Source organism: Geotrypetes seraphini, chromosome 3 (assembly GCF_902459505.1).
Source record: "Geotrypetes seraphini chromosome 3, aGeoSer1.1, whole genome shotgun sequence".
Lineage (NCBI taxonomy): Eukaryota > Metazoa > Chordata > Amphibia > Gymnophiona > Dermophiidae > Geotrypetes > Geotrypetes seraphini.
The window spans coordinates 83,051,283-83,065,826 of record NC_047086.1 but is presented as its reverse complement, the minus strand read 5'-3'; positions in this window follow the sequence as shown (position 1 = coordinate 83,065,826).

Here is a 14,544-nt window from a genome sequence, read left to right as displayed (position 1 = left end):
TTTCACTACAGCTAATTCTACACATACATTAGGAATTGTGGTGATGACTGATGTTCCTATTGCCAGGCGCGCTATTATTCTTCACGCTTCACAAACAGCGAACGGTTCTTTAAACAGACAGATTCACCCAGCTATCCATGCTTCTCAATCCAACAGAGGTTCCCACATAAGGACCCCTGAGGAAAGTAAATTATTGCCAAAACACAGATTGTGTTGGGTCTGGCCTTCAGCCAAGCATTGAAGACATAGTGTGTTTATTGTATTAGCTGCTATAGAGTGCTGTATAGTCTTTTCATGATTTTGTATATTGGATTATGTTTGTGTAATAAATAATTTTTTAAACAAACTATCCTCCTGAGCATCCAGGGACTTGTTCCACATTTCTTGCTTTTGAGCATTCCCAGTTTGTCTGTGGAACTTTGGTCTTTCCCTGTAGAATTGTGGGAATATATTCCTTAGGGCAGTTCTGTTGTAGCAGGGAGCTGGCCCAGCCCAGCCCAGTCCTGCGGTTGCAGGGGAGGCAGTAGGATAAAGCGTGGGAGACGAGCTTTGCCTCCCGACACCCTTTGCAGCGTCAACTTTTGATTCTCCACATTCCTCAGGGCAGATCCGTTGTTGCCGGGAGCTGCCTCAGCCCAGCCCATTCCAGTGGCTGCAGAGGAGAGTAGAAGGGAAGAGCGTGGGAGACAAACTCCGCCTCCAGTCACCCCTTGCAGCGCCAAATTTTAATCTTCTACATTCTTCAGAGCAGCTCCGTTGCGGCAGGAGGGAAGAGCGTGGTGAGATGAGCTCTACACCCTGGCATCCCTTACAGCACCACCTTTCGATTTCTCTACATTCTTCAGGGCAGCTACGTTGTTGCCATTTGCTGCCCCAGCCCAGTGGCTATGGGGGAGACAGCTGGGAGAGCGTGGGAGATGAGCTCCGCCTTCCGACGTCCCTTGCAGCATCAACTTCTGTCTTTCTACACTCCTCAGGGCAACTCCAATATTGCCGAGAGCTGTCCCAGCCAACACAGTGCAGTGGCTGCAGGGGAGGCAGAAGGGAAGAGTGTGGGAGTATGAGCTCCACTTCCCATCACCCTTTGCAGCGCCAACTTCTGTATTTCCACATTCTTCAAAGCAGCTCCGTTGTTACTGAGAGCTGCCTCAGCCTAGCCTAGCCTAGCCCAGCGGCTGCAGGGAAGAGCATGGGAGATAACTCCGCCACCTGACACCCCTTACGACAACCAAAACCATAAAGTATTCAAATAGTCAGGAATTCAGTCAGCAATACAGAAAAAAACAACAAACAGACAACAAACACAGTCAAGACAATATAAACAGTCAACTAAAACAACAAAAACAGACAACAAAAAGCAAACAAGACAAGCAGACAACTGAGACAAAGACAACAAACAGACAAACGCAAACGATTACAGCTAAAAATACTTAATACAGAGTACAAAACCAAAAGAAGCCAATCAGCCTCACTCTCACACACACACCATACAAACACAGCCACATGCTCTCCTTACAAACCACCGGATCTGCGACTTCATTCATCAACCAAACCCACATCTACAGAGTATCAAATATCATAAGATATAAGAGACACACAATGCTTTAAGTCTCACCCAATCAACAGCACTCACTCCTACCCTCATGAATGCACCCTCTCCTATTCCCATACTTCCTCTTCTATGCCTCTCCACCCTCCCAGCCTTACATAACGTATCCCCCAACAATAACATCAATCCCCCATAGAACTACAAGCAACAAAGACCCAGCCCTCCAGAAACTCAAAACCAAATCGATGGAATACACCGGACAACCTCGGCATATCCTTCCCATACTCTGGAAGAAACACAATCTCAACAAACACAGAAAACAAACATATCCGAAACCTCTCAACAACCCACTACCTACAAATTGCTCAACAAAACCAAAAGAAGTCACCATCTACTGCTTATATGTTAATGCTCATTCAGTGGTAAACAAGCTTTTCATCTTAAATGATCTAATCACATCCAATGACATTGATCTGACATTCATCACAGAAACATGGCTGAAAGAACCCGAAAGCCCTGAACTCCCATGCCTCTGTCCACAGGGTCACAACATTCTTCATCTTATAAGAAACTCAAATGAAGAGGTGGCCTGGCAATAATCTACAAAAACTCATACACCATTGCTGTGACAGACTCAAGCTCCCAACCCGACCTAGAATACATCATCTGCACACTCAAAAGCGAGCTCAACCCCACACACAAGAACGTCAGAATCCTCCTAGCACTAATTCAGACTCCATCACAAAAATGATTGAAATAATAACGAACCTCACTTGCAAATATGACAAACTAATCATATTCGGTGATATCAACCTACCCCTTGAACCTGCAGAAAATAAAGAAGTCACTAAACTCAAAACTCTACTTTAGGACTGCCAAATCACAATCATACCTTCAGGCCCCACCCATGAAAAAGGCCATACCCTAGACCTGTTTTCATCTTCTCCAACATAGTCAATGGGGCCAAATGGTCCCCTGTCCCATGGACAGATCATTTTCTCCTAGAATTCTGCCTAAACTTAACTGGCATAGACCAGAACTCCAAAGCCACCAAAGACACAAGACTAGTCCGCAGGAAAACAAGACCTGATTTCTTCTCGAACATAGTGTCAAAATCACTCCCCTCCCCCTCGAATAACAGCACCTCAATGATACTCAACTGGAACAAAATCATATCCAAAACCCTAGATGCTGTATCCCTCCTCCGCCCACGCATAATAAAATCAAACCAAACTTCGCCCTGATTTACGGAGTCCTTAAGACTAGACAGACAACTATGAAGACGTCTAGAGAGGAAATGGAGGAAAAACAAGACACCAGAACACAGAGCACAATGGAGAGCAGCCATATTATTATATATGTTAACCTGTAACCCATTCTGAGCTCTTTGGGAAGGTACACCTTCTTCAGATCAGAAATGAGCAAAAGATGACATTTATCAGAATACTATGCATATTATATATGTTTGGGGAGAACGGGATAAAAAACAAATTAAATAAATAAATAAAATACATAAGTGAAATATAAAATGACAAGATATTTGTTAGAAACCCACAATATTGTATTCCACTTCACAGCTTATAGAGAGGCTTTTAGAACTAAGCACAGGTTTTTCACTATGCAAACAAATGTGACACTCTAGCTCTGTGAACTGGGGTCCTGCCTCTGAAGGACTCCTCTAATTGATGTGCTGACTGCAAAGATCTTTACCAGAACGTGTCTCCAGGGAAAGGCCAGTACCTCATTTTCTTGAAAGCTCAGGTCAGTTTGTGGACTCCAAAATGCTGATACCAATCCTATTTCCAAATATTGTAAATCTATATGTGCTCTTAATTGCAGCATGTGCATAGTACAAGATGGCTTGTGGGAGTTAAAAAAAACAAACAACCCAAAACCTCCACTTTATGTTCATAGCATCAACTGTCACACTAATTTATTCATAAATCTTGTGCTGAATAAATAACTGCTTTTGAAACCAAATATATGACTTCATCTACCTAATTCAATATCTCTTGTCTCTTTAGAACAGATCTATTGCATCAAGATGTTTATGGCAATATATCAAACTTAAAAACTGTTGCCACCTCATTTGCAATACTTAAAGGAAATGTGTCTTTATATGAATCAATACACGTGAGCATGTATTATATTTGGTTCAGTAAACCACAACAGTCTGATACCTTTTGCAAGAAGTCTATAATGCAGCTTTTCCTGCTTTTAGTAATAACTTGAATATGTACTGATTTCTACAAAATGATTAATTATTATTATTATTTTAAAATCTTTATTAGTTTTCAGTTATTAATAGTGCTATACAGTGAATTTAAGCATAAACAAATCAAACAAAAACACTTAAAAATTTACAAATATTTCAACAACAAACATTTTCACACCCCCTCCCCTTAATTAATGAAAATAAAACCACATGTATAATTTCAATAAAATAGATGTAATGAATAATAATTATAATGTTTTCCCATCTCCCTCCCTCCCATCCTGGATGTGTAAGGAGGACAGATAAAAAGAAAAGGTGCACGACAACTATTGTGACTCAATAAACGATGTCAATGGGTTCCACACCCTTTCAAAAGCACTACTATATCCTAAAATTACAGCATTCATTCTTTCATATTTGTAGCTAGAACATAAGTTTGCCCACCAGAAAGTATAATTAAGTCTATCATAACTCTTCCAGTTGCGTGTTATCATCTGGATGGCTATTGCCGTTATTATTAAGAAAAACCAGCTTTTATAGCAATTCAAAGAAGGTCTAACATGTAATAGAGTACCACAAATTATGGCTTCATAAGTCAGTGGAATCGAAGACCCAAGTACTACATTAATTTGGTGTAATTATTATCCATCATAGGTGCTTCATTCCTGATTCCTTAAGTCTATTTTTCTATTTTGCACCTATGGGACAAAACCTTTTTGGATCAGACCTTGAATGCCTTCCAAAAATCCAAATATAGGGATAATTCTATCTTGTCCTATGGCTAGAAGAAAGTAACAAGATTCAGTAGCTGAGTATATCCTAAGTCCACAGGTAATTGCTTCTAGCCAACGCTGTTATTGGCAGAAACATCAGGGACCAGCGTGAATGTGTTGCTAACTCCAGATAAACTTGACATTAAAGGCTCCTTTATGAAGGTGCTCTAGCATTTTTAGTGCACGCACCGGATTAGCACACGCGCTAGCCGAAAAACTACCGCCTGCTCAAGAAGAGGCGGTAGCAGCTAGCGCGCGTTATTCCACGCGTTAAGGCCCTAAGTGATTCAGTTTTCAACAACATTCTATTCTATAAACAACTTTATAGCATGCTATTGTGTGCGTCATGCAATCTCTGGGAGTAGGCTCTAAATAATAATGTGAAATATACGCCACTTTTAGTAAACATTATACAAAGGTACAGATGTACAACTGAAACAGGGCACAGACACTGCTGAAAAACAAACTGCATGGTTTTGATAGAACAGCAAGACTCAACAAATCCCAGGTGCCAAGTTACCTTGGAGTCTAGGAATTGTACGAGGCTTCTGTGCCTTTGTGAGACATTTTTCCCCTTTTATGTTCCATCATCGTCACCAATAAAGCAGCTCTTCTTTTCGGTGTCAGGTCAAAAGCGCGCCGGGATAAAAGCGCGCCCAGACAATTGAGCGCAGCGCAGAGGTGCGCGCCGCTCAAAATTACTGTTTTTAGGGCTCCGACGGGGGGGTGTGGGGGGGAACCCCCCCACTTTACTTAATAGACATCGCGCCGCATTGTGGGGGGTTGTAACCCCCCACATTTTACTGAAAACTTCACTTTTTCCCTGTTTTTAGGGAAAAAGTGAAGTTTACAGTAAAATGTGGAGGGTTACAACCCCCCAAACCCCCCATAACGCCGGCGCGATGTCTATTAAGTAAAGTGGGGGGGGTTCCCCAACAAAACCCCCCGTCGGAGCCCCTAAAAACAGTAATTTTGAGCGGCGTGCGCCTCCACGCTGCGCTCAATTGTCCGGGCGCGTCTTTGTCTTTCGCGCCGTTGTCTATGAACCCTTCTTTTCACATCATATTCTCAATAGGTTGCCCAAAGTTGGGTGCACAAATGTGGGCGGAAGATCACAGATCTATGCATACACTAATTAGTTAATGAGCCATTATCTTAATTATCTTAATGTATATTTTCTGTAAACCGCTTAGAACCTAACGGATGTAGCGGTATATAAGAAATAAATTACATTACATTAGCAATCAAGAATTACTTGGTAATTGGCAGTGATCATTGGCAGTCCTTAGTAATTTTATGGCCCAACTCCAAAAGGAGTGTGGACATGGGAGGGGTGTGGGTGGGGCAGGTGCATTCCCAGGATTTAAGTGCAATTTTATATTCATTTATTTAATTCATTTTTTATCCCATCCTCCCCAAAGAGATCAGAACGGGTTCCAAGTTAACATACATAATGGCCCGGATTCTGTATAAGATGCCCAATCTCAGAAGCTGCCTAAGCGGCTAAGTTTTCTTTGAATCTCTAGTAGCACCAGAAAGCACAGTTACTTACCGTAACAGATGTTATCCAGGGACAGCATCTTGACTGATGGGTGACGGCACCGACGGAGCCCCGGTACGGATAATTTTAGAGTGATTGCACTCTAAGAACTTGGAAAGTTCTAGTAGGCCGCACCGCGCACGCGCGAGTGCCTTCCCACCCGACAGAGGCGCGCGGTCCCCAGTTAGGATAAGCCAGCTAAGAAGCCAACCCGGGGAGGTGCGTGGGACGCAAGAATATCTGCCTGCTGTCCCTGAATAACACCTGTTACGGTAAGTAACTGTGCTTTATCCCAGGACAAGCAGGCAGCATATTCTTGACTGATGGGTGACCTCCAAGCTAACAAAAAGAGGGATGGAGGGAAGGTTGGCCATTAGGAAAACAAATTTTATAAAACAGATTGGCTGAAGTGTCCATCCCGTCTGGAGAATGCATCCAGACAATAGTGAGATGTAAAAGTATGAACTGAGGACCATGTAGCAGCCTTGCAGATTTCCTCAATAGACGTGGAACGGAGGAAAGCCACAGATGCTGCCATAGCTCTAACTCTATGGGCCGTGACAGAACCTTCCAGTGTCAGTCCGGACTGAGCATAACAAAAAGAAATGCACGCTGCAAGCCAATTTGACAACGTACGTTTAGTAACAGGACGTCCTAATTTATTCGGATCAAAGGACAGAAAGAGTTGGGAGATGATCTGTGGGGCTTAGTACGGTCTAAATAGTAAGCTAGAGCCCGCTTACAGTCCAAAGTATGCAGAGCCTGTTCTCCAGAATGCGAGTGAGGTTTCGGAAAGAAGATAGGAAGAACAATGGATTGGTTGAGATGGAATTCAGAGACAACCTTAGGGAGAAACTTTGGATGTGTAAGCAGAACCAAAAGGTGGATCCGCAACTAGTGCATGTAGCTCACTGACCCTCCTGGCAGAGGTAAGAGCAATAAGGAAAAGTACCTTCCAAGTGAGAAACTTGAAAGAAGCGGTAGCCACAGGTTCAAATGAAGGCTTCATTAAGGCGGAAAGAACTACATTGAGATCCCAGATAACAGGAGGGGCTTTAAGAGGTGGTTTCACATTAAAAAGACCCCGCATGAACCTGGACACCAAGGGATGAGCTGAGAGGAGTTTTCCATGGACTGGCTCATGAAAAGCAGCAATAGCACTGAGGTGGACTCTGATTGAACTAGACTTGAGGCCAGAGTCAGACAGAGAAAGAAGATAATCCACCAATGTCTCCACTGCAAGGGAAGTGGGATCATGATGATGAAGAAGACACCAGGAAGAAAACCGTGTCCACTTCTGATGGTAACATTGCAGAGTGGCCGGTTTCCTGGAGGCATCCAGAATGGAACGAACGGGCTAAGACAAAAGAGTATCATGAGAAGTCAGCCCGAGAGAAACCAAGCTGAAGGTTGGGATGCAGAAGGGTCTCCTGATGTTGCGTAAGCATCGAAGGAAACAATGGAAGAAGAAAAGGCTCCCTGGAACTGAGTTGAAGTAGAAGGGAGAACCAATGTTGTCTGGGCCACCGTGGAGCAATCAGAATCATGGTGGCTCGTTCCCTCTTGAGCTTGAACAAGGTTCTTAACATGAGAGGCAGAGGAGGGAAAGCGTACAGGAACATGAAGACATGAAAACGGCCAATCAAGTGGAGAAGGCCTCATCCAGGGCTAGGCAAATGTTGGGTTGTATCCGGAGAAGCTTTGTTAGTCGGAAGCCCGACGTCCTAATGCTCTTGTACAGAACCATGGTGAGGCCTCATCTGGAGTACTGCGTACAATTCTGGAGGCCACATTACCGTAAAGATGTACTGAGAGTCGAGTCGGTACAGCGGATGGCCACCAGGATGGTCTCGGGGCTTAAAGATCTATTATACGAAGAAAGACTGAACGAATTGCAGCTATACTCTCTCGAAGAACGCAGGGAGAGAGGAGACATGATTGAGACGTTTAAGTATGTCACTGGTCGTATCGAGGGAGAAGATGATATTTTCCTTCTTAAAGGACCCTCCGCCACAAGAGGACACCCGCTGAAAATAAAGGGCGGGAAGTTTCATGGCGACACCAGGAAATACTTCTTCACCGAAAGAGTGGTTGACAGCTGGAACAAGCTCCCAGTGCAGGTGATCGAGGCCAGCAGCGTGTCGGATTTTAAGAACAGATGGGATGCTCATGTCGGATCTCTAGGAGGGAAAGGTCATCAGAGAGTGATTAAATAGGGGGGGTGGGTCAGTGGTGTGGGCAGACTCGATGGGCCTCGGCCTTTTTCTGCCATCACTTTCTATGTTTCTATGTTCTATGTTTCTATGAACAGATTGGACCAATCGAGGAGAAATGCATCCGCTGTCAGACGGTGAGGAGAGTAGAGTCTGGAGCAGAAGAGGGGCAGCTGGTGATTGTGAGGAGCTGCAAAAAGGTCTATCTGAGGGATGCCCCACTGATCAAAGATGGACTGAAGAGTCAAGGGATCGAGTGTCCACTCGTGAGGCTGGAGAATTCTGCTGAGCTTGTCTGCTAAGGAATTCTGTTCTCTCTGAATGTAGATAGCTTTCAGGAATAGTTGATGATCTGTGGCCCAAGCCCAAATCTTCTGGGCTTCCTGGCACAAGAGGCAAGAGCCTGTCCCACCCTGCTTGTTGATGTAGTACATCGCAACTTGATTGTCTGTGCACAGCAGAAGGACCTGAGGAAAGAGTAGATGTTGAAAGGCCTTGAGGGCATAAAGCATCGCTCTGAGTTCTAGGAAATTGATGTGATGTTTCATTTCCTGGGCTGTCCAAAGTCCTTGAGTTTGGAACTCATTTAAATGAGCTCCCCAGGCATAAGGGGAGGCGTCGGTGGTGATAACAAGTTGATGCGGAGGTAGATGAAACAGAAGACCTCTGGAGAGATTTGAGGATGTCAACCACCATTGTAGAGACTGACGAAGAGATGATGTCACAGATATGTGTCGTGAGCAATGATCCGTCACTTGGGACCACTGGGTAGCTAGGGTCCATTGAGGAGTGCGCAGGTGAAGACGTGCGAGGGGTGTGACATGAACTGTGGAGGCCATGTGACCCAAGAGTATCATCATTTGCTTGGCAGAGATGGAACTTTGTGGAAGCACCTGCTGACATAGAGATTGAAGAGTTTGAAGACGGTTGGACGGCAGAAATGCTCTCATGCGGACTGTGTCCAGCACCGCTCCAATGAATTGAAGTTTCTGAGTGGGTATGAGATGAGATTTGGGTAGATTGATCTCGAACCCCAGAAGTTGTAGAAACAGGATGGTTTGGTTGGTGGCCAGGAGCACTGTTTGAGATGAATTGGCCTTGATTAACCAATCGTCCAGATAAGGGAAGACTTGAAGATGGTGAGAGCGTAGAAAGGCAGCCACCACAATCAGACATTTGGTGAACACTCTTGGTGAGGAGGCAAGACCGAAGGGTAGCACCTTGTATTGGTAATGACAGTGATTGATCATGAAGCGGAGGTACTGTCTGGAGGGCTGATTGACGGGTATATGAGTGTATGACTCTTTGAGATCGAGGGAGCATAGCCAGTCGTCCTGATGGAGAAGAGGATAAAGGGTTGCCAGAGAAAGCATCTTGAATTTCTCCTTGACCAAGCATTTGTTGAGATCACGAAGATCTAGGATGGGTCTGAGATCCCCTGTTTTTTTGGGGACCAGAAAATAACGGGAGAAGAATCCCTGCCCCTTCTGATCTAGAGGAACTTCTTCTATGGCGTTCAGGAGGAGGAGGGATTGAACTTCCTGAAGAAGGAGAGAAGACTGAGAGGTGTTCAAAGCAGACTCTCTTGGCAGACTTTGTGCAGGACGTGTCTGAAAGTTGAGAGAGTAGCCGTGGCGGATGATGTTGAGGACCCACTGATCCGATGTGATGTTCTCCCAACGGCTGATGTAACAAGAAAGACGTCCTCCTATGGGTCGAGGGAGATGGGCAGATGGTGGAATACTGGCTATGCCCTGGAGAATCACGTCAAAAGGGTTGGGTAGACTTTTGTGGTGGAGGAGGCTTCACCTGTTGCTGCTGGGCTGGCCTAGGTGGTTGTCGCTGTTGCTGGCGCTGACGTCTAGGCTGTTGGGTAGCCGGTGGCAAGGGACGGGCAGCATAGCGGCGCTGGTAGGCCGATTGTTGGCAAAAAGGCCGAGCAGGAGGGGTCTTTTTCTTAGTCTTCAGGAGAGTATCCCACCGAGTCTCATGGGCAGAAAGCTTTTGTGTAGTGGAATCCATGGACTCACCGAAGAGCTCATCCCCCAAGCAGGGAGCATTTGCCAGGCGGTCTTGATGATTTACATCGAGCTCTGAGACCCTGAGCCATGCCAACCGACGCATGGCAACAGACATAGCCGTGGCCCTAGAAGTCAATTCAAAAGTGTCATAAATTGACCGAACTAGGAACTTGCTTAACTGGAGAAGAGAGGAAGAACAGGCATGAAAAGCAGGTTTCTTACGGTCAGGGAGGTACTTTTCAAAAGCAGCCATGTTTTGAATGAGGTGCTTTAAATAAAATGAAAAATGAAAAGCGTAGTTCCCTGACCTATTGGCTAACATGGCGTTCTGATATAAACGTTTGTCAAATTTGTCCATGGCTTTTCCTTCTCTGCCAGGAGGGACTGAGGCATACACACTAGCTCCCGCTGATTTCTTAAGTGTGGATTCTACCAAAAGAGACTCATGCGGGAGCTGAGGTTTGTCAAAACCAGGAATAGGGATAACCTTGTATAAGGAATCCAGTTTACAAGGAGCTCCTGGTACAGTGAGGGGAGTCTCTAAATTTTTATAAAAAGTCTCTCGTAAGATATCATGGAGAGGAAGTTTGAGAAATTCCCTTGGAGGCTGGTCAAAGTCCAGAGCATCAAGGAATGCCTTGGATTTCTTCGACTCAGCCTCCAAGGGAATAGAAAGAGATTCACACATCTCTTTAAAAAATGAAGTAAAAGATGTGGAATCCTGTTTAGAAGAGGGATCAGCAACAAGTTGATCCTCTTCATCAGAGGAACACTCACCCTCAGACAGAAAGGGCTCTTCAGAGTCACCCCACAAATCAGGGTCCCGAATCTGAGAGCCACGGTCTCGAGACTCTGGAGTGGAGGGTTCCAGGTGTCGGGTTTTGCGCGCCGACTTACCCGACCTCATAGACACGGTACCAGGAGATGTGACATGCTGCGTTGGTACCGAGGTCTGCACCGCCTGGTTTTGAGCTCTCGGTTCCGGTGCTAAGATTGGCATCGAAGTCGAGGAAGTAGTGTGAACCGGTACCGACAAAGTGGATGCCGATAAAAGAGGGCGCTCCACTGCCGGTACCGGTGGCTCAGACCGGACCGGGACTGGAAGGCTCGGTGTCAAAAGTGCGGGAAGGAGTTGTTGCAATTGCTCCTTAAGTTGCACTTGCAGGATAGCAGCAATCCGCTCGTCCAGCTTGGCACCGGTACCGCCTTTTTCTTCTGCGGTACCTGTGGTGCCGCTCTACGTTCCGAAGATGAGGAACCCGATGTCGAGGGGCTCACCTCAATAGGAGCGGAGCGCTTCCGTGGGCGCCTCGAGGTCGGCAGGATTGGACTCGCTGCTACTGAGACCAGAGGACGCTCCAACGGGGAAGGCTTCTTAGCCGGCTTACCTGCGGGATGCGACGCCGGCGCAGTATCGCGCGGTGTCGATGAAGTAGGTGCCGACTGAGATGGGGCCGATGTCGGTGCCGGTGCTGCGGAGTCAGACATCTCGGCGCCAAATAACAACCGCTGTTGGATCTGGCGGTTTTTTAGAGTTCTCTTCTTTAAAGTCGCACAGCGGGTGCAGGTGGACGCTCGATGGTCAGGACCAAGACACTGCAGACACCAGTTGTGTGGGTCTGTCAGTGAAATTGGTCGAGCGCACCGCTGGCACTTTTTAAAACCGGGTGAAAGTGAAAACGGCTTCTGCCAAATCGAAGGCCGAGGCCTCGATGATGGCAACAGGCTCCGCCGGGGCGAATCGAAAGAACTGAAGAAAAAAACTAAAGTTTTTTGTTTTTGTTTTTTTTTAAAACTAAAGAAAAGAAAAGAAATAAAGAAAACTTTATTTCCAGAAGGGGTTTACGCGAGCGGGAAGACGATTACAAAAAAATCTTTCAACAGCCATTGAAAGAGACGCGTCTTCTTAGCTCCGCGGAAACTAAGAAACTGGGGACCGCGCGCCTCCGTCGGGCGGGAAGGCACTCGCGCGTGTGCGGTGCGGCCTACTAGAACTTTCCAAGTTCTTAGAGTGCAATCACTCTAAAATTGTCCGAACCGGGGCTCCGTCGATGCCGTCACCCATCAGTCAAGAATATGCTGCCTGCTTGTCCTGGGATAATAAGCTAGACTGTGTTTTGCAGCCAAAGAAAAATATTTTCATAATCATGCAAATACAACTCAACTATATGCGATGACTGGGTGGTGAGGCGATATTCTTGGGGTATGCCCCTTGTTTTTGCCTCCGCGTCTCTGAGCATATGTTTCATCTCAAGCTATCATCATTTGTAAAAAGATGTTTGTTTAATGCATTAGAGGAATGATTTTATATTATCTTTGCTATATTCTCTTTAATCACTCATAGAGACATAGCACCAAAGTTTTTTGTACCCCTTTATTTATTTTGACTTAAGTCTGCACTAAACCTATCGTGGCTGGGAGATCCCTTGCTGTGAAGGTGCCTATCGCAGGCTTAGGGAGGCACCTAGGGCCACCTAAGCTCACCTAAGCTCACTTCTGGGTGAAACCATGCCCATGCCTAGACTTAGGTGAGCTTAGGCGGCCCTACGCACCTCCCTAGGAAGCTTAGTCAACATTTAGCCAGGCACCATGTGCTAACATTAAGCCCTTAAAGATACAGCATTTGGATATGGGTAACCAGCAGGCTGATGATAGAACCTGGGAGACGGGGTCATGGGCGTGAAGGTTCTTTAGGAGTCTACACCAGAATCCCTTGTTTCAGAAGGTTTGAACAGTATTGTCCTGGTGCACAGTGTTTAATAAATATATTACTTTTATGCTCTTTCCATGTAATTTTTTTTTGGAGGGGGAAGAATGTAAGTTATTTCCTGGGTTAAATTAATTTGTGATCTTTTATAGAATACTGTCAAATAAATGCTCAGCTACTATTAGTTGCAGGAGCCATTTGAAAAATGATTGAAGGCGAGCGCTTACTAATAATAACATTGCCCTGATCAGATTGCGACACATGCATGTTGGCAGTTCACTATTTTGGCAATTTGCTATCACAGTTTGGAAGCTTGCGACTACAGCTCAAGTTAAGTGTTTCTAATTGAAATTATAAAGTGGGTAGTTACAGCTTAATAACAAGTCTTGTCAAAATGTTTTCAAGAGCATTTCAAAGATTGAAGAGATGAAATTTGTATGAAGAATGGTGTGCATCGGATAATGATTGAGCAGATGAGGAAGCTAGCAACGGAAATTATAGCTCAACAGGAGAATTGGTCTTGTTGAGCACCACTTCTAAAGGCTATTTTGAAGAATCGTTTTATAATGTTACTGAAGTGATATTGATGATAGTTTTGATTTAGAAAGTTTCGGTCTGGTTATGATTTATTTATATGCTATAAATAAGCCCGATAAAAGATTGTTGACTAAGTTTAAGAACATAAGAACTGCTGCTACTGGGTCAGACCAGCAGTCCATCATGCTCAGCAGTCCGTTCACGCGGCAGCCCTCTGGTCAAAGACCAGCACCCTGACTAAGACTGTCCCTATCAGCGTACGTCCTTGTTCAGCAGGAACTTGTCTAACTTTGTTTTGAATCCCTGGAGGGTGTTTTCCCTATGACAGACTCCGGAAGAGCATTCCAGTTTTCCACCACTCTCTGGGTGAAGAAGATCTTCCTTACATTTGTACGGACTCTATCCCCTTCCAACTTTAGAGAGTGCCCTCTCGATCTCCCCACCTTGGAGAGGGTGAACATCCTATCTTTATCTACTAAGTCTATCCCCTTCAGTACCTTGAATGTTTCAATCATGTCCCCTCTCAATCTCCTCTGTTCGAGGGAGAAGAGGCCCAGTTTTTCTAATCTTTCACTGTACGGCAGCTCCTCCAACCCCTTAACCATCTTAGTCGCTCTTCTCTGGATCCTTTCGAGTAGTTATTAGTTACGCGCCAGCATTTACATCAGCTTTTATATAAGAATTGCCATACTGGGACAGACCAAAGGTCCATCAAGCCCAGTATCCTGTTTCCAACAGTGGTCAACCCAGGTCCCAAGTACCTAGCTAGATCCCAAGTAGTAAAACAGATTTTATGCAGTTTATCCTAGGAATAAGCAGTGGATTTCCCCAAGCCATCTCAATAATGACCTATGGACTTCTCTTATAGGAAATTATCCAAACCTTTTTTAAACCCCGCTAAGCTAACTGATTGCACCATATTCTCCAGCAACGAATTCTAGAGTTTAATTACACGTTGTGTGAAGAAATATTTTCTCCTGTTTGTTTTA